The sequence below is a fragment of the Gossypium raimondii genome, chromosome 12 (assembly GCF_025698545.1).
Source record: "Gossypium raimondii isolate GPD5lz chromosome 12, ASM2569854v1, whole genome shotgun sequence".
In the NCBI taxonomy this organism is placed as follows: Eukaryota; Viridiplantae; Streptophyta; class Magnoliopsida; order Malvales; family Malvaceae; genus Gossypium; species Gossypium raimondii.
In genome coordinates this window covers 41062717-41082577 of record NC_068576.1, presented here as the reverse complement: position 1 = coordinate 41082577, position 19861 = coordinate 41062717, and positions in this window count along the sequence as shown.

Here is a 19861-nt window from a genome sequence, read left to right as displayed (position 1 = left end):
AAATACATACGAGGTGGATTTCTTAGTGATGGATATCAAGCCTTCGTATAACTGCTTGTTGGGAAGACCCTGGATTCATTCAGCAGGAGCGGTGCCTTCATCATTACACCAGAAGTTGAAATTGGTAACAGAAGGCCGGTTAATTACGATTGACGCTGAGGAAGACATCATTGCATCGGTAACCAGTAACGCACCATATTTGGGAACAGATGATGAGGCGGTTGAATGTTCCTTTCGATCCTTAGAGTTCGTAAATGCAACCTCTGTCATTGAGGGAAAGAAGATCCCGATGCACAGCATATCTAGAGCCATGAGGATGGGACTATAAATGACAGTTGGGAAAAGAGCTATGCTCGGAAGAGGACTGGGAAGATGCCTTCAAGGAAGGATAGAGGCACCAGTGCTGAAGGACAAGCAAGACCGTTTTGGTTTAGGATTTAAACCAACTTCTAAGCAAAGAAGAAAAGAGTTGGAGAAAAAACAAGAGAGGAGGAAGGCGCGTTTGAACAGAAAAGAAGTTGATTGGGAACCGATGGCTTTCCCCCACATATCTAAGACCTTCGTATCAGTAGGAACCATGTATTCTGGACTAAGGACTCCAAGAAGGGATATTACTGAGGAAATGCTAGGAAACTTGAACATCAATGCCATATCTAAAGAAAAATCTGAAGAAGAAAGTACATCAGGCATCTATCTCGTTGAACCTAGAAGTGTTTTAAACAATTGGACTGCAGAAGAAATGCCTGAAGTTTTTAGAGCTTTTTCAGAGTAATATTCAAAACATGCTAATTGTTCTAAGCCTAGAGAAAATGGAACTTTTTGTGAAATGAAAGGGGCTTATATTTGAACATTGTGATTTTAATGAAATATATTTTCATATTTTGAGTATATATTCTTTTCATTCTTTCGCATGAATAGTCATTTTGGATGCCTTTATTCCAGATCATTCTTTCATTCATTCATGACTATATTAAATAAGAATCCTTAAATTCATACATTCCCTGTACATTTTTTGGTACTTATAACAGGTCCCAAGATATCAATGACATGAGTGACTCTACTATGGACTTAGGAAATCCTTTTGATCGAGATGTGTGTTTAGAGGAATCTCAAGATTTTGAAGATAACATAGATTGCAACCTATCTCCAGACTTGTTGAGGATGGTAGAGCAGAAAGAGAAACAAATCCTACCTCACAAGGAGACAGTGAAGATGGTGACCCTGGAAGAGGGAAAGGTAGTGAAGATTGGCACATGCATAGCCGAAGAAGTAAAACAAGACCTCATTGAGTTGCTTCAAGAATTCAAAGATGTCTTCGCATGGTCATATCAAGATATGCCGGGGCTAAGTACTGACATTGTAGTTTACCGACTTCCTATAAAGGAAGATTGCAAACCAGTTCAGCAAAAACTCCGAAGAATGAGGCCTGATGTTGTATTAAAAATAAAAAAGGAAGTGCAAAAGCAATTCGACGCTGGATTCTTGCAAGTGGTCAAATACTCCGAGTGGGTGGCCAATATCGTTCCTGTCCCTAAGAAAGATGGGAAGGTACGAATGTGTGTAGATTATAGAGATTTAAATAAGGCTAGCCCAAAAGATAACTTTCCCTTGCCGCACATCGACATCTTGGTAGACAACACAGCGGGGCATTCACTGTTTCTTTCATGGATGGTTTCTCTGGATATAACCAAATTAAGATGCATCCTGAGGATATGAAGAAAACTACATTCATAACCCTATGGGAAACCTTTTGCTATAAAGTGATGCCATTTGGGTTGAAAAATGCAGGGGCAACGTATTAGAGGGCCATGGTAACACTGTTTCATGATATGATGCATAAGGAGTTAGAAGTCTATGTTGATGACATGATTGCGAAATCTAAAATGGAAAAGGAACATGTGCAGGTCCTTAAGAAATTATTTATGAGGTTGAGAAAATTACAGCTAAAGTTAAATCCAGCAAAATGCACATTTGGGGTCAGATCAGGAAAATTGCTTGGGTTCGTGGTCAGTGAGAGAGGAATCAAGATTGATCCTGACAAAGTAAAAGCAATACAAGAATTACCTCCGCCGCGTACTCAAAAAGAGGTTCAAGGTTTTCTAGGAAGACTGAACTACATCGCTCGGTTTATTTCACAATTAACCGAGAAATGTGACCCCATATTCCGTCTCCTTAAGAAACATAATCCAGGTGTATGGGATGGGGAGTGCCAAAAAACTTTTGAAAAAGTCAAACATTACTTGTCCAATGCCCCAGTGCTGATGCCACATTGCCTAGACAAACCGTTCATACTGTATTTGGTAGTATTTGAAAATTCCATAGGATGCGTGCTTGGTCAACATGATGAGACAGGACGAAAAGAAAGAGCAATCTACTATCTCAGCAAGAAGTTCACCGAATGCGAAACAAGATATTCGCCAATCGAGAAGTTATGTTGTGCCTTGATCTGGACAACTCGGAGACTGAGACAGTACATGTTGTACCATACAACATGGTTAATTTCTAAATTGGACCTTCTGAAATACTTGATGGAATCAACCGCTTTGAATGGAAGAATGGCCCGATGGCAAATTCTCCTATCTGAATTTGACATAGTCTATGTGAACCAGAAGGCTGTAAAAGGGAGTGCAATAGCGGACTTCCTGGCAAGTAGAGCGCTGGAGGATTATGGACCCTTGAACTTTGATATCCCAAATGAAGATTTGATGTATGTTGCAACTACAGAAAAAGATTTCCAAGAAGGTGGTCCTTGGAAGCTAAATTTTGATGGAGCTTCAAATGCTATAGGCAACGGAATCGGGGCAGTACTCGTGTCCTCTAGCGGAGATCATTACCCTTTCACTAGCAAATTGGATTTTGATTGTACAAATAACATGGCTGAGTATGAAGCTTGCATTATGGGCATCCGAGCAGCCATAGAGCGGAAAATTAAGGTGCTAGAGATATACGGGGACTTTGCATTAGTAATTTACCAGCTCAAAGGGGAATGAGAAATAAGAGACCCCAAGTTAGTCCACTATCGAAAATTGGTTATGGAATTGATTAAGGAATTTGATAGTGTCACCTTTAGTTATCTCCCACGAGATGAGAACCAGGTGGCAGATGCTTTGGCTACCCTAGCTTCTATGTCCAAAGTGAATAGGCTAGAGGATATGAAGCCTATCCAGATCAGCATTTATGAGGCTCCAGCCCATTGTTGCGACATTGACAATGAAGGAGCAAAGGATGATCACCCCTGGTACCATGACATATTACGATATGTGAAGAGTCGTGAGTACCCTGACCATGCGACGGAAAATGATAAGAAGACATTAAGGAGATTAGCCATTGACTATGTCCTGGATGGGGATATCTTGTATAAAAGAGGAAAAGATCAAGTATTGTTGAGATGTGTGGACGCTGTCGAAGCTAAGGAAATTTTGGAAGAAGTGCATGAAGGTATCTGTGGAACGCATGCCAATGGCTTCACGATGGCCAGACAAATTATGAGATTTGGGTACTATTGGTCTACCATGGAAGGGGATTGCATTAATTATGCCAAAAAGTGCAATAAATGTCAAATTTATAGTGACAAAATGCACGCACCACCGTCACCTCTTCATGTTATGGTTTCTCCATGGCCTTTCTCCATGTGGGGAATGGATGTTATCGGGCCAATATCTCCGAAGGCTTCTAATGAGCGTCGTTTTATCTTTGTGGTTATTGATTACTTCACTAAATGGGTGGAGGCTACTTCGTATGCAAATGTCACGAAGTCAGCAGTTAGCAAGTTTCTGAAAAAAAAGATCATATGTCGATACGGGATGCCTGAAAGGATCATATCCGATAATGCACTGAACTTGAATAACAACTCAATAGCGGAAGTTTGTAGTCAGTTCAAGATCAGACACCACAATTCGTCACCGTACCGTCCAAAAATGAATGGTGCCGTAGAAGCAGCTAACAAAAATATCAAGAAAATTGTATGGAAAATGACTGAAACCTACAAAGACTGGCACGAGAAACTACATTTTGCCCTTCTGGCATATCGTACCTCTGTTAGGACCTCTACGGGGGCAATGCCGTTTTCTTTAGTCTATGAGATAGAAGCAGTTTTACCCATAGAAGTTGAAATCCCTTCTCTCCGAGTATTAGCTGAACTAAAGTTGGATGAGGCTGAATGGATTCAATCTCGATATGACTAGTTAAACTTGGTAGAAGAAAAGAGGTTAAAATCTATTCGTCATGGTCAGATGTATCAGAAACGAATAATGCCAGCTTATAACAAAAAGTTCATCCCAGAGAATTTTACGATGGGGACTTGGTGTTGAAAAAGATTCTTCCTCTACAAAAAGATTTTAGAGGAAAATGGATGCTAAATTGGGAAGGTCCATATGTGGTAAAAAAGGCCTTTTTAGGAGGATCTTTAATCTTAAGCGAAATGGATGGTAAAAGCCTGCCAAATCCTGTGAACTCAGATTCAGTCAAGAAAAATTTCACTTGAAAAAAGGGGTCTAAAAAAAGAGAGAGAGAAAAAGGAGAGGCCAAGGTGAAAACCCGTAAAAGGCGCCTTGAGACTAAAGGGGATTTGAGTTGAAAACCTGAAAAAGGCGGCTCAAATTTTGATGAGGCATGAGGTGAACGGAACAACTCAAATTTTGATAAAAAAATCTGGGGCATGTGGTGGTCTCGCTATACTTGAATCACAAGAAAGGGTAGGCGACATCTTGGGGTATCGACAAAATACTGTAGATTCTCTAAACACATATTAAATGGTTTTTTTTTAAATTATGCAGGGAAGCTCGTGCTGCGATATCTGGGGCACCTGTTGTTATCTTATATTTTGAATCTTGGCAAAATTTGTTGTCTTGATTGATATATTCATTTCAAGCTTTGTTCCCCAATAAAATTTCATTTTGTTTATTTTTCATCTTATCTTAGGAAAATTTGTTAACTCATTCATTTCGAGATTTGTTCTCAATAGCATTTTGTTTGTCCATTGTGATAATCTTCTTTCAAAAACATTTGGAGTAACGATTAATGGACTGAATGTTCAAGCAAAATGAGCTTTGCATATTACTCTAGAAATTTCTAAATAATGAAGGAACCTGAAACAGGACCGTTGTTTTGAACACACCAAATTTGAAGTGTCTAAAATGAAAAAGTCTAAATCAGGACTATCCTTTTAAACTTTGTTGTCCAAACATGGATAAAACAAAATGACAAATGTCGTGTTAGGTGACAAGGCTTCAACGAGCAAGCAAGCAATAATCACCAAGTGATAAGGAAGAGGTTACCTCAGAGAAGAGAGCCTTCATTTGCGCATAAGTCTTTGGTATGACACCCTGAGAATGGTGTAGGAAACCAGAACGGTTCAGATCCTATATCCCCGAATTATGATAAAAGAGGACGGAGGAAAAGCGATATCTTTCTACCCTTGGGTTACAGTGGGAGTTTGATGGTACAAATTTCATGTCCCAGTGGATTGAACTTTGACGTTCACAGTGGGGGACAACTTGGCTAAGTGTTCCTTTAGAAAAGTTAGTCAAGCAAGAAGGTGTCAGAACACATCACCACAAAACCTTGATAAACTTCAAGTAATGATAACCTAAGCGAGATCATTCACGAAAAATAAAATTCGCATTCATGCAAACACCATTCACACATGTCTAGATAGGAGCATTTGTTTCATTTTGATCATGTCATCCTAATCATTAGGCATAATTAGGTTCAGTATACAGGTCTTATCTCCCTGAGATTACAGTGGAGTAGACCGAAGAATATCGATCTTATCTCCCGAGGTTACAATGGAGCGATTGAAGCCGAGATCTTATCTCCCGAGATTACAAATGAAGCGATCAAAGATAGTAATCCTATCTCCTTGAGATTACAGTGGAGCAGATTAAAGGATCTTATCTCTCTGAAGTTACAGTAGAGTGGATCGTATCAAGCCTTATCTCCCTGAGATTACAGTGGAGCAGACCGAAGAATTACAGATCTTATCTCCCTGAGATTACAGCGGAGCAGATCAAAGATAGTAATCCTATCTCCTTGAGATTACAGTGGAGCGGATTAAAGGATCTTATCTCTCCGGGTTACAGAGAGTGGATCGTATCGTCTTATCTCCCGAGATTACAGTGGAGCGCATCAAGAATTGCGATCTTATCTCCCGAGATTACAATGAGCAGATCAAAGATAGTAATCCTATCTCCTTGAGATTATAGTGGAGCGGATTAAAGGATCTTATCTCTCTGAAGTTACGGTAGAGTGGATCGTATCAGGTCTTATCTCCCTGAGATTACAGTGGAGCGCATCAAGAATTGCGATCTTATCTCCCGAGATTACAAATGAAAGCGAGATCAAAGATAGTAATCTTATCTCCCTGAGATTACAGCAGAGCAGATTGAAGATAGTAATCTTATCTCCCTGAGATTACAGCGGAGTAGATTGAAGCTAGTAATCCTATCTCCCTGAAGTTGCAGCGGAGCAGATTAAAACCACAGATCTTATCTCTCTGAAGTTACAGTAGAGTGGATCGTATCAGGCCTTATATCCCTAATGTTACAGTGGAATAGACTGAAAACGTAAATTTCGTTCCCCTGAAGTTGCTGCGAAGAATATTAAAGCTACAAATCAGATCTTCCTGAAGTGCAGTAGAGTGGATCGAAGCAACACGATCCAGTGGACTGGAGTAAAGCTACTTAAAGAGAAGCGTCAAGAGAAGTCAAGAATCACCTAGACCGGGCAAAATTGGTCTTTTTTAGTCTTTGTTCTGTTTTCGTTACACGACAACGAGCAAAGAGGGGCAGCTGTGAGACACAATTTTTGCCCAGCCCATTAACAAATAACCCAATTACAAATAAAATAAAATACCCCTGCCCAATTACTAAATCAACCCAAACCTAGACCCAAAATCTAAACCCACTAAAACTAAACCCTAATGGCCCAAATGGCTCAAAGTACAAATCAGAAAACAAAACCCTAGCCTACTGCCTTCAGCCGCACCATCTGCCCTTTTGACTTTCACGTCGCCGCCGTCATTTCCTCTCTGTTGCCGTCGCCTCTAGCAACCACCAACTCTGCCACCTAATCCATCAGCATCAAATCACTCTGCAAACAAGGGGAAAACACGCAAAGTAGCAAAATAATAGAGAAAATAGAAATGTTCGGCTATAAAAGCCAAACACCATGTCTGTATTTTTTTTTAAAATGGATGAACAACACCAGTGAATAATAAGGAGATAAAAAAAAGAAAAAGGTTGGTTTCAATTTATTTTCTTCTCTGTTCTTGCGTTTTTTATTTACTTTCTTCTATTTTATTTATTTTATTTATTTATTTTGTTTATTTTCTACAACTCTTTTAACGAAACAAAAATAAGAAAAGGGAATTACCTGTGCCGCGCTGGAAAGGAGAAGACGAGCGGTTTCCCCTCGTTCTTCAGGCTTCGGACTTTTTTTTAGGTTTGGCCCTAGATTTGTGCCTAAGACACGCTTGGCTTCGAAAAGAGGATCAAAAGATCCGATTTTGGAGTCGCCGGCCACCGCATGCGGCGGTGCTAGGGCGGAGGCATGCCGGAGGCCTAGATCGGCCGATGATCGGCTCCAGGGCCTGAGAGAATACAAGAGAGAGAGTTCTCTCTCAGTTTTTTTTAAAAAAAATGATGAATCTGATTTTTTTTTTAGTTTTTTCTAATATTTATACTAAAAGTAAAACGGCACCGTTTTGAGATCCCTTAACCCGCGCAGCGACCCGGCCCAAGGGGAAGGATCCGCGCGTTCTGCCTTAGAGGGATATTTGCGCCATAGGTCCTCCCTCCTTTGTGGCGTATTCAGTACAGTTTTTTTTATTTTTGCAATTTTGGCATCGAATTTTATTTCTGTTTCAGTTTGGTACCTAGACCATGCGTTTTGACTTCGTTGGAACGGCGTCGTTTAATCGACAGGGGTTATTTCCCTATTCGGTCCTCCCTCTTTCGGCGCGTGTCACAATTTAATCCTTTTTTCGTTTTTTATTTCGATTTCACCCAATACTTTCGTTTATTTTGATTTAGTCCATATTTTAGCAACTTTATTATTATTATTATTATCATTACTACTACTATATAATTGCTTTATTATATATACCCTTATGTTTATATTTAATATTTACGTGCACATATACTTTTTTATTATATATTTTATAAAAGATATACATGTATGTATTTACATTTGCATTTTAAACTTTTATACATACGTACTTACATATATCCTCATTTATTTGCGTAAATATATATTTATATATCCTTTATACTACTAAAATATATATTTTGTATATATATTCTTTATATTTTATGATTCCTATATATGTACCTATATATATATATATATACTTTTATATTTTATGATAGTTATATACGTATATATGTATATGCTTACTTATATATATATATTATATGATAATTTTAAAATACGTGCATACATACATTTTCATATTTCCATAATTTTATGTATATACACACATGTATATCTTTTATATTTTATAGTTTTATATATTTTCTTTGTTTGTTTTCATTATTTATTTATTTCATTTCCATTATTATTTTGAATGAATGTTTAACTTGTATTATTTCATTACAATATTTATTATATGTGTTATAAATATTGGGTAATAGAAATTATAGAATAAATTTTCCATTTATAAGTATAATAAACATAAAATATTTTTTTGTTTTAACTTATTTGGAGTTTAAACCCTATCCTAAATATTGTATAAAATATGTTATTAAAACTCTATTACAATATTTATTTCAAATCTTGAAATATATTGTATAACACAATTTACAATACCTACCACTCGATTACATATTTTTGTTACGACCCACATAATATTGTGTATAGAACAATTTTCATAGAGTTTTGTGTTATTACAAAAAATAAAAATAAAATTACCCACTACAGTATTTATTACATATCTTATAATATATTGTGTAATATAGTTTAAAATATATATTACTCGATTTCACAATTTTTCACGACCTAGATAATATTTTTGGTATCTCATAAGGTTTTGTGTTTTTCCAAAAAAAACAAAAGCATTATCCTATTACAATATTTACAACATATCTTATAATATATTGTGTAAATACTGGATTACACACTTTCTTATCACCTACAGTAATACACATATAAATTCTCGTCAGATGTGCTAATACAAAAACTTTAGCCCATTATAGTATTTATTAGCATGAATTACAATATATTACACAATTATACAATTTCTCACCATTTACATAAAACAATTCTCATGTTATTATAAAAAATTACCATGTTACAGTATTTATTACAATATGCAAATGGAGGTTGTATGGGATTATGAAATTGAGTAATACATTCCATAAGTTCTATAATAATGTAATAAGGTAGTGTTTGTGTAATGACACAAAACATTAGAGTGTGATAAAGTAATAATGTAATAATTAGTGCAACAGGGTAATGTTTTGTGTATTGTGTAATAAAATAATATTTCGTATAAATACATAAATTCTTATGAGTTATCTTATTACTCGAAATATTATTCGATAATATATTTTGTATATCCACACAAAATCTTAAAAAGTATTTCATAAAATATTATATAAATTGTAAAAACGGTATAGTTGGATAATAAAACCTGACTAAATGGCATTAGATAGAGGGTAATTATTTGATACATTATTTATGGAATTTTTATACTTTATAAGCTAATTGAAAACATGACAAGTGTCACATATATTTATATATTAGTGTGCATGCTCGTGGGATGTGTGTTATAATTATGAGGTAATAATATAGAATTTTTTTTTTGAAATAAAGACTGGGATTTTATTAAATTGAAAAAAAAATAGAATGAAAATAAACAAAATCAGACCCAATAAAGCCCAATCCAAATGAAAACGTAAAGACAAGACCTGAAAAAACAAAACAAAAAATAGAGAAACAACCTAAAGGCCAATCCAGCAAACAAAAACTCTCCAGAAAATGGAAGGACTTAAACAAACAATAAAATAAGATAAATAAAACCCATCCCAGTCAAATCAAGAAACGTCTGGAAGCCATAAATTCTGATGACTAGTCATTTCCAATGCTCCAGAAACATCTTGTCGATAGCTTTCCCCAAAATCTTTTTAACTTTCATTTTGCTATCTACTTTCATTACTCATCCGCACATTCCTCCTTCAATCTGGTTCTTTAAGCCAAGTTTCTGCCGAGGCGAAGGCGTGACCTTCCAGATCTTCTCCCATCAAATAAGTATCTTCTTCTTTCTCGAGCGCGGTCTTTGCTAATCTATGGGCATATGTGTTCTCCGATCTGTGAATAAACTGAAAAATAACTTCTTGAAAATCTGCTTTCATCTTCTGAATATCGCTGATAATGGCACCGATAACTGACTTGTCTATAGAAGTTGCTTGACATTTTTTTATAATTGATTTTGAATCCCCCATGAGTCTGACTGATTGGATTCTAAGTGAACTCCTTAAATTTGCACCTTCTAGGCACGCATAAGCCTCTGCTGCAAAAGGTGAGGGGACATCTCTGTGGATAACCGTCTTTAACACCATTAAGTTTCCCCTCAAATCCCACCCTACCAAACCTGTCGCTAAACTAAAAGTTCTACTGTCGAACGCTGCATCAAAATAGATTCTCGTACTCGGTATGCCTTCTTGTGTTTTATGACTTCTGTTTATACTTTCACTCTTTTTCAAGTTTTTTAAACCTTCAAACTCTGCCAGATGTCTTTGAATATTATGTGCTAAATCTCTACCTGTTGTATTTCTTCTCTCGTGTACTAACTGATTTCTGGAGTACCATAACATCCATAGAGCATAGCAGAAAAGTAGTCACTGACCGTTGTTGCTTCTCTTGAAGACCCAGGTAAGCCATTCCCATATATTTTGATTCGCATAATTCATAACCCATGAAAGATTTAACTGTTGCCAAACTTCAATTGTCAGAGGGCATTCGCGAAAAATATGGACACTTTCTTCAACCGCCGAACAGCATCGAGGACATCTATCATTGACAGTAACCCTCCCGTATCTAAGATTAGCAAAATTAGGAATAAAATCCCATGAAATTCGCCAGATTGTAAATGTAATTTTTGGGGGCAACTGTAAACTCCAAAGTTTCTTGTAAAATTCTTTTAATTCGGTCTGTAATAAATAATCAATAGGGATCCGATTAGCATCTTGTAATAGTTTATAGGCACTGCGGACCGAAAACTCGCCAGAAAGTTCCCCTTTCCATACCTGGAAGTCCTCATGTTCAAACTCTGCTAGGGGAGTCTGAAGAATTTTCCTAGCAATTTCCTCTTGAAAGGTACTATTGATCACATCCCTTCTCCATTTCCTGCTAGTTAAATTGATAAGATCCGAAACTAACTTTAATTCACCTCTGTCTGTTCTATTTTGTGCACCAATTTTGTCGACCCCCTGAATCCAGCAATCTTCCCAAATGGAGATTCTATCCCCTCTGCCCACCCTCCAGCTCAACCCTTTTTGGAGAAGACCTTTCGCTGCCCATATACTCTTCCAGGTATAAGAAGGTAAAGTTCCCAATTCTGCAGATAAGAAACTAGAAAACAGAAAATATTTTACTTTAAGAACTCTGGCTAATAATGAATTTGGAAAATTAATGAGACGCCATCCTTGTTTAGCTAGTAACGCAATATTGAATTGGCCAAAATCTCGAAAACCTAAACCTCCACAATCCTTTAAAGAACATAGATTATTCCACGTACACCAATGAATCCCTTTATTGCCTTTTCCTTTTTGCCACCAGAATTTAGCAACAATACTCTCCAATTCTTTACATAAAGCTCTGGGTAATAAAAAAACATGCCATTGAATAGGTAGGAATAGCCTGAAGTATGGCCTTAATGAAAACTTCTTTGCCTCCTTGAGATAAAAACCTGATACTCCAGCTATCAATACTTTTCTTGAAACGATCCTTCAGATTCTGAAAAGCTTCCTTCTTTTTCCGTCCCACCATATTTGGCAACCCCAAGTATCTTTCTGGATCATTTGACCTACGAACCCTCAATAAGTTGACAACTTGACTTCTGTCCTCTTCCAGTGTGTTTTTGCTAAAAAATACTGATGGTTTTTCAAAATTTACGCTTTGCCCCGAGCAGGATTTATATTCTTCTAGAATTTCCTTCAAAATGATAGCACCTTTCCTTGTTGCCTCCCCAAATAATATGCAATCATCAGCAAATAGTAGATGGGAGACCTGTGATCCATTCCTGCTAATCTTGATACCTTTTGAAAAACCTCTCTTCATTGCCAATCTTAATAGACTCGACAAGCCCTCTCCACACAAAAGAAATAAAAACGGACTTAGCGGGTCTCCTTGTCTGAGACCTCTGGTTGGCAAAAAATTCACTCCTCTAAACCCATTAATGATTGCTGAGTAGGAAACTGAGGATACGCATTTCATAATGGCCTTCACCCAGTTAAGTTCAAACCCCATCTTGACCATGATTTCTTCAATAAAACACCATTCAACCCTATTATAAGCTTTACTCATATCGAGTTTCACAGCCATAAAACCTTTTTTCCCCAGTTTCTTCTGTTTTAACTTGTGCAGTACTTCATATGCTAACAATACATTGTCTGATATCAATCTCTCTGGCACAAAAGCGCTTTGGGCTTCATCAATACATTTCTTAATAACTAACCGGAGCCTATTAGCAATTACTTTTGCTAAAATTTTGTAAAGAACATTGCATAGACCGATAGGCCTAAACTGCGACATATTTAATGGGCTCTCAACTTTGGGAATAAGCACTATATTTGTATAATTAATTTGACTAATCTCCATTTCACCGTTCAGCATCCGAAGACAGTAAGAAATTACATCCTCTCCCACTATCGGCCAATATTTCTGGTAAAAAACTGCTGGAAAGCCATCCTCCCCTGGTGCCTTTGTTGGGCCCATGTCAAAGACTACTTCTATAACTTCTTCCCTGGAATATGGAGCTGTAAGTCTTTGATTATCCTCCTCATGAATACACTGCTCAATCCCTGATAATATATGATCAAAATTCCCCCTTCTATCTGCTGAAAATAGATTTTGAAAGTAAGCCCGTGCCGTAACCTCAATATCCTGCAAAGACACCATCTCGTCCCCTTCTTCATTCTTTAATTTACGAATAAAATTCCTCTTCTTCCGTTGTGAAGCTTGACTGTGGAAGAATTTTGTATTTTTATCTCCAAACATCAGCCAATTTGTTCTAGCCCTCTGTTCCCAATAACATTCGTCTTTTTCAATCTTAAAATTTAAACTAATTTTTGTATCAATCAGTTCAGCTAGAGTCTTATCATCCCTTTCCGCCACAAACAACTCTTCAAGCTTTTCTGTCAGAACTCTTTTAGATATTTTCCTGTTGAATTGAATTCTCCTAGCCCATTCCTTCAGACCTTCTTTAAGTCTCTTTAGTCTCTGTGGCAGTTCCCCTGAAGAATTCTCCCACAAAAACTTAACCTCACAAATAAAAGACTCCTCCAATAGCCACCTGGCTTCAAATCTGAAATTACTATTCCAAACTCGATATTCATCTTTCCTTGTGTCCAAAAGAAGTGGGCAGTGATCTGAGAATGTATGAGTAAGATGTTGGACTTCCACCTCGGGAAATAACCTGAACCACTTTGTGTTAGCAACTCCTCTATCAAGTCGTTTTCGGATATTTGTCTCCGGTAAATTACCTCTCTCCCAAGTGAACCAGTTGCTTTTATATCCCACGTCAAATAAATGACAATCTTCAAGCGTTTTCCGAAATAACTCCATCCTTCTTTCATCTCTAGGTAGCCCTCCTTTCTTCTCAAAACCGTACATGATTTCGTTAAAGTCGCCACACACCAGCCAAGGCAATACGTCACCCCCTACCAATCTCTTTAAAACATCCCATGAATCGTATCTTTCTTGTACATAAAGGGAGCCGTAAAATCCTGTAAATCTCCATTTAACTCCTTTCTCTTTATCATCTATTAACACATCAATATGTCTTTTCGAATAACTACGTAGCATTATATCCATGTCGGTTCTCCATGCTAAACATAATCCTCCTCTTGTACCTTCAACTTCAACTTCAATTCCATATAGGAAACCACACCTTCTACGAACAATTTCCATCTGTTTTTTTACAAAGTTTTATCTCCATGAAGAAGACGATTTGGGGATTATTTTTCTTCAGAAAATACTGAAGTCTTCTACCAGTCCGTTGTCTCCCCAAACCATGGACGTTCCAACTTAAAATTTTCATTACTCCCGGTCGGCTAACCTCTTGGCAGCCGCCGATGTTAAAAAGGTGGTATCTTCCATCTCAACTCTATTACGCTTTTTCCCTTCCTCCCCTACTAAAGTTACGTCTTCCACATCATACTCCATAGCCACTTTTCCTTGAAGGAATTCAAGTTTTTCCTTCCCTTGGTCAAAAGATAGGCCTACCCCTTCTAGACTAAACCCCAGTATTGAATCAATAGAGTTCGTCTTACTTGTATTCAATTTCCCATCCTTTGAACTCGTCCCCATCGATTTGTGCCCCATCCAATTACCTTCACTTTTACCTTCTCCCTCTTCTCGTAAACAAATACTACTCATTGCAAGAGCTCTACGAGATGGGGCTCTCAAAGATAAATCCCAACCCATCTCAATGATTTCTGCTCCCATCATCATTATTGCCTCACAATAGGAATCATTATGCCCCAAACGACCACAGAAGAAACAAAACAGTGACAACCGTTCATATTTAAATTTAACATACGAACACAACCCACCACTCATAACTTGCTTTTTCCTTCTCAGTGGCTTTCTAACATCAATCTGCACTCTAATCCTCATGTAGATGCTATTTTCCTTACCCAGAATTGAAGCATCATACTCTAGGAAAACTCCAATAAAATTACCCAATTGTATCGCTAAATTCACAGAAAATAAGCCAGCTGGAACATCATGAACTTGTACCCAAAAAGGAACAAAAATGAGGGGTATATTCAATGGATCTTCACCCCTCTTCAATTTGCATAGAATTAATAAGTGGTTATTTAAAGTCCACGGTAGCCCTTTTAAAACTCTCTCCATATCCATATGATGAAAAAACTTGAAAAGATACCTTTTCTCCCCTAGATCTCTAATTTGCACCCCACAGACAGGATGCCATAAGTTTGCCAGAATGCTCTTCATGGCCGGAAAATTAATTATACTTGCTGTTAAAAAACAACCCACAAGTTGATAATCTGTTACTTCTCTTTGTGTAGATGGATCTACCTGGACTACCAAGACTTCTTCTTCTTCATTGATCGAAAGGTTTGCTAATTCAGTCTCCATACTTGCACCGCCTCCAAGATTAAACAGGAAGAGTATCTGGAAGCCGACAAACACCAAGACTTGAGAATAAAAAGCCAAAACAAGACAAAATCAAGAAAAAACCTAATAACTCATGCCAGCGGCGGCAGACAAAAACGTGCTAGGGCAGCAGACTTCAATATAGAAATTTATACTAATATTTTATTATTATATAATAGAAAGAAGAGATTAATTTTTAACCTAAAATAAATATCTAAAAAATATATCACATTATAGTTTTCTATTATGATTTGTAATTAATGTCAAACCAACATATAATTAAAACAATGATAATAGAATTTGAAGAAAAATATTTATATCAAAATACAAAAATATAAAGTGTAGCATACAATTATTAATTTAGAAACTTTTAAAATAAATTAATGAAAGATTAATAGTTGTCACATTCACTATTTGTGTGTGGTGTATGTCATAAAAACATAGTTATGTAATCTGCTTTTGAAGTAATAAAATGGGATAATTGTAGTTTGATTTCCTAAAAATAATAAAAAATTAATTTAATCCTCTAAAAATTATAAAAATATAAACTATTAAAATAAAAAAAGATTATTCGGTCCCCTAAAAAAGGAATTTTTGACTTCGCCGCCTGTTTGAAAGTCGATATATATGAATGTTGTGTAGAGGGGATAATAGGGAGATGTGAAACAAATACCATAGCTTGATGTGATGAATTTATTTGATAACTCTAGCTTATATGTAATATGAAAGAACTATTTGGTAGTTGTAACTAATTGTAATTAAAAGGTGATATTATTTATTAAATTGAAGTTAAATTTGGTTTTCTACTCCTCAAGGCTCAAATCCTTCTTCAAAGTTATGGAATTGTATTTTCAAAGTAGAAGACAAATAGAAGGAAAAAAACCGTTAAAGATTCTCCAAATGTTTCCTTTGTTACATTTAATTAAAAGGTGAAATCAACTTAGAAGGTGTAAAAGATAATAAAAATGTTTGAACCATTTTTTAAAATATAATGTGTTAAACTTTTATAGGTTGATAGAATTAGAAAATAATAAATAAATTTAATATTGAGAAGATGCTTCAATATATTTATTTTATTGAATTCAATTTAATTTTTTAAATATTTCCTATTTATATAAGATTATAACACAAAAATAAATGCGAAATTAAATTAATAAATTTATAGGATAGTTTGATTCGTTGGTTTAAAATAAGATCATAGAATGAAAATTATTAACTTTTCGTTTCTTAAATTCTTTTATCGTGTAGAGTAATTTGAGTATTGCATTATCTAAGAGGAACTTATTTCGTTTTATATCTATGACATTAATTTCATCAATGACGAAATATCATCAGCCATTAAAAACAAATAGCAACGACAAAAATCATTTTTATTCAAATGACCAATTGCCATTTTCTTTTTGATTGCATAATGTCATCTTTATTTGTAATGGATGATGTCATCATCACATTAAAGTAGTTTGCGGATTTTTTTTATGACGTGCAAGCATACACAATTGCTAGTAAGTAATATAGTAGTAAATATTAGAGCTATCATCTTTACATGGACTGATTTTAGAACATAAATTGCAAAATCAACAATTGACTGCTTGGAAATTAAATAAAAATTTGATTGAATGCAAAGAAATATGCAAAGCAATTTAAATACGGTAACACAAATTAATAATAATGGATTGAAGAGCCAGAATAATTATTTCCCCCTAATATGCAACTACTGGTAGTGATGCTGTGACAACATGACAGTTTATTAATCTGGAATCAATAGTTTATAGGCTTCTCTTGAAGTCATCATGTTCAATCCTTTAATTAATTTAACATATGTCTATGCCAATTTAATGTCAAGAATACAATTGCAAGCACCATTCCTACGGGATTATACACGGTAACAATATATGTCTATATCATTACAAATTTAAAATCAAGAAATTAAACATGCACCATTCAAGTTTTACATCCATTAATCACAACCTTTTCAAAAGTAGCAATTAACTCAATTACCCACTAATGTTGATCAGGCAATAGGAAGCATTAAACATTAATAGCATTTGAATGAATAAACCTCATATTACAACAAGCATCCTTAGCAAAGTACCAAAAATCCCATATTAGGGTTACATGATTATTCTAGCTAACAAATGTTTAGCCCATAATCACCAAATTAAAAACAATCAAGCAAAACTTACCCACGGTTCAAAATAACAAAAGAAAAGAAACAAACTGCAAAGAGAAAGGTGAAGAGATTTCAAGCCGAATAAGGTGGTTCTCTTAAATTTGTTCTTCTCTTTCTTCTACTTCTTACCTTTTTCGTTTCCAAGCTTACTTTCTTCTGAAATTTATGCTTTCTTCTGTACCAAGCAACTCCTCCTATTTTTTTCTCAACATGAGGTATTTATAACCCCCAAAAGATGGTAGGCTAGGTCAACTCCCATTCCTATTCTATTTTTGTCCTATTGGGAGTGTTTAAGCCTTTACATTTTCGAAGAGCCTATTCTTTTTTATTCTTGGTCGTCATCAACACTTAATTAAGAGATGGGTTAAGCCCAAGAGTTGATGTGGCGTTTTTTAAATGAGGTTTCCAATTTGTTCCTGTTAATCTCGATGCTGTGATTTTGCTACAGCATTGGGGCTTCAGATGTCAAAATTCAGCATATTCTATTCTCCACATTTCCAATGTTCTTGTTACACCCAGTTTTCTTTATGTCCAGAATTTAGGAATAATTGGGGATTAAATTGAATGAAGTTATAAGTTGGCAGCTTTTACTGAAAAATCAGGAAAAATTTAGTGGTTGATTTGAACATAGTTGAATTTCAATTTTGGTTCGGTTGGATGAGAACCAACTAGTTCTTTAGTGGGAGACAAAATGATTACCAATGGATGGTTTTGGTAAGGTCGAAAACCGTGCATAAAGGGTTATAAATAGCTGAGAAGTGAATTCACGAGGTGAATTCTTCTCAATTTTGTTTTATTTTCTTCTTTTCTTCATCTTTTTCTTTTGTTGCTCCGAAGAAGAGATAATTATGAAAAACTCTACATGGAGCGGTGGTCATGAGGTTTGAGCTAGAAACGATGAGAATTCAATGAGCTGGTAAGGTTCTAAGTCCTTCGATATTTATTAATTTAATAAATAAAGTTAAAAATTTCAGAACCTTTAAGGGGTTCTGCATGTTTCTGGACACTGAGTTTTTAAGTTTGAATGTTAAGTTTAATTTATGACTTTGGTTGTCATGCTTAGCTACCAGGAGAACGGAAGCTCAGGCGTTCGGAAAAAGCTAAGTTGATGAGGCAAAGAAGCATCAGGTGAGTTTCTATACTCCATACATGGATGTGTTTTAGATGCTATATGGCTTATATAACCCCTTTGTTATTTGAGAATGCTATGTGTGCACAGGGTTGAGTGGGTATATGAGTAGCTGTAAGTGTGTCGGTATGCAAGAAATGGTTGTGGTACAATATATAAATTTAGCATACTCCACGTTATTATGTTTATGTGATAATATGTTTGTGTCTGCGTGTTTATGAATTGTAGAGTACGGAGGGAAACTATTGATGGGATAGATAGAGGGGGTTTTGGAATATGGAGGAATGGGCGAATAGATAAGTAAATAGAATTTTCATGAAATTTCAAAATTCGGTGTTGTTGGGTGCAAACCATGATGCGTGAAGCTCCGGGCCTTGCGGAGGGGACACTTCGATATTCGAGCATCAAGGTTAGATGTGAGACAGAATGATATCAACTACCTTGCTAGAGTGACACTGTGACGATGATCTATCGACTCTATAGAGCGACACCGCAACGACTGTAAGGTCTTTTGGGGCGACACCGTGGAAACAACTATTAGGTCTTTCGGGACAACACCTCAAAGAAGTTTAAAGTGCAAGACCATAGCTCAGCTATGGCATCCAAATAGTCCGTCAGGACAGTAAACGCGGGAAAGTACGTTGGGACAGTAAACACGAGGAAATTCGCTAGGACATTAAACATGGGGCATGATTTGTAATACCATAGTTTGGCTATGACAACTTATGGAGTCCGCTAAGACATTAAATGCAGGGTAGTCTGTCAAGACAATAAACATGGGATAGTTCACCGAGACAATAAATGTGAGGTAGCCAACCAGAATGGTACTCATAGAAAACCACGCAAACGAGAGAAAATGCAAGTGTTGACAAACAATAGCTAACCAACAAGTTTGAGGAATTTGTGGAAAAAGGTAAAGGTAATAAAAATGAGAAAATTCTGCTAATACAATAAACAAGGAAGTTGATAGGGTACATGGTGATAACCCAGCTAGAATCGGTCATAGGAATGACATATCGATAATGTCTTGTACGTAGGCAAATGAAAGAGGATTTATCTGTGGATCGCAGGTAAGGATCAACCATTAAGAACCGCCAGAAACTGCTCAAAGAAACTCTGTATGTTAAATGAAGGTTTTGGAGGAGTAACAAAAGATTCACTCCTAGTATAAGGCTTCGATGAAATCGTAGTTATACGGAGAGGTTTAATTGTATGTACCCCGA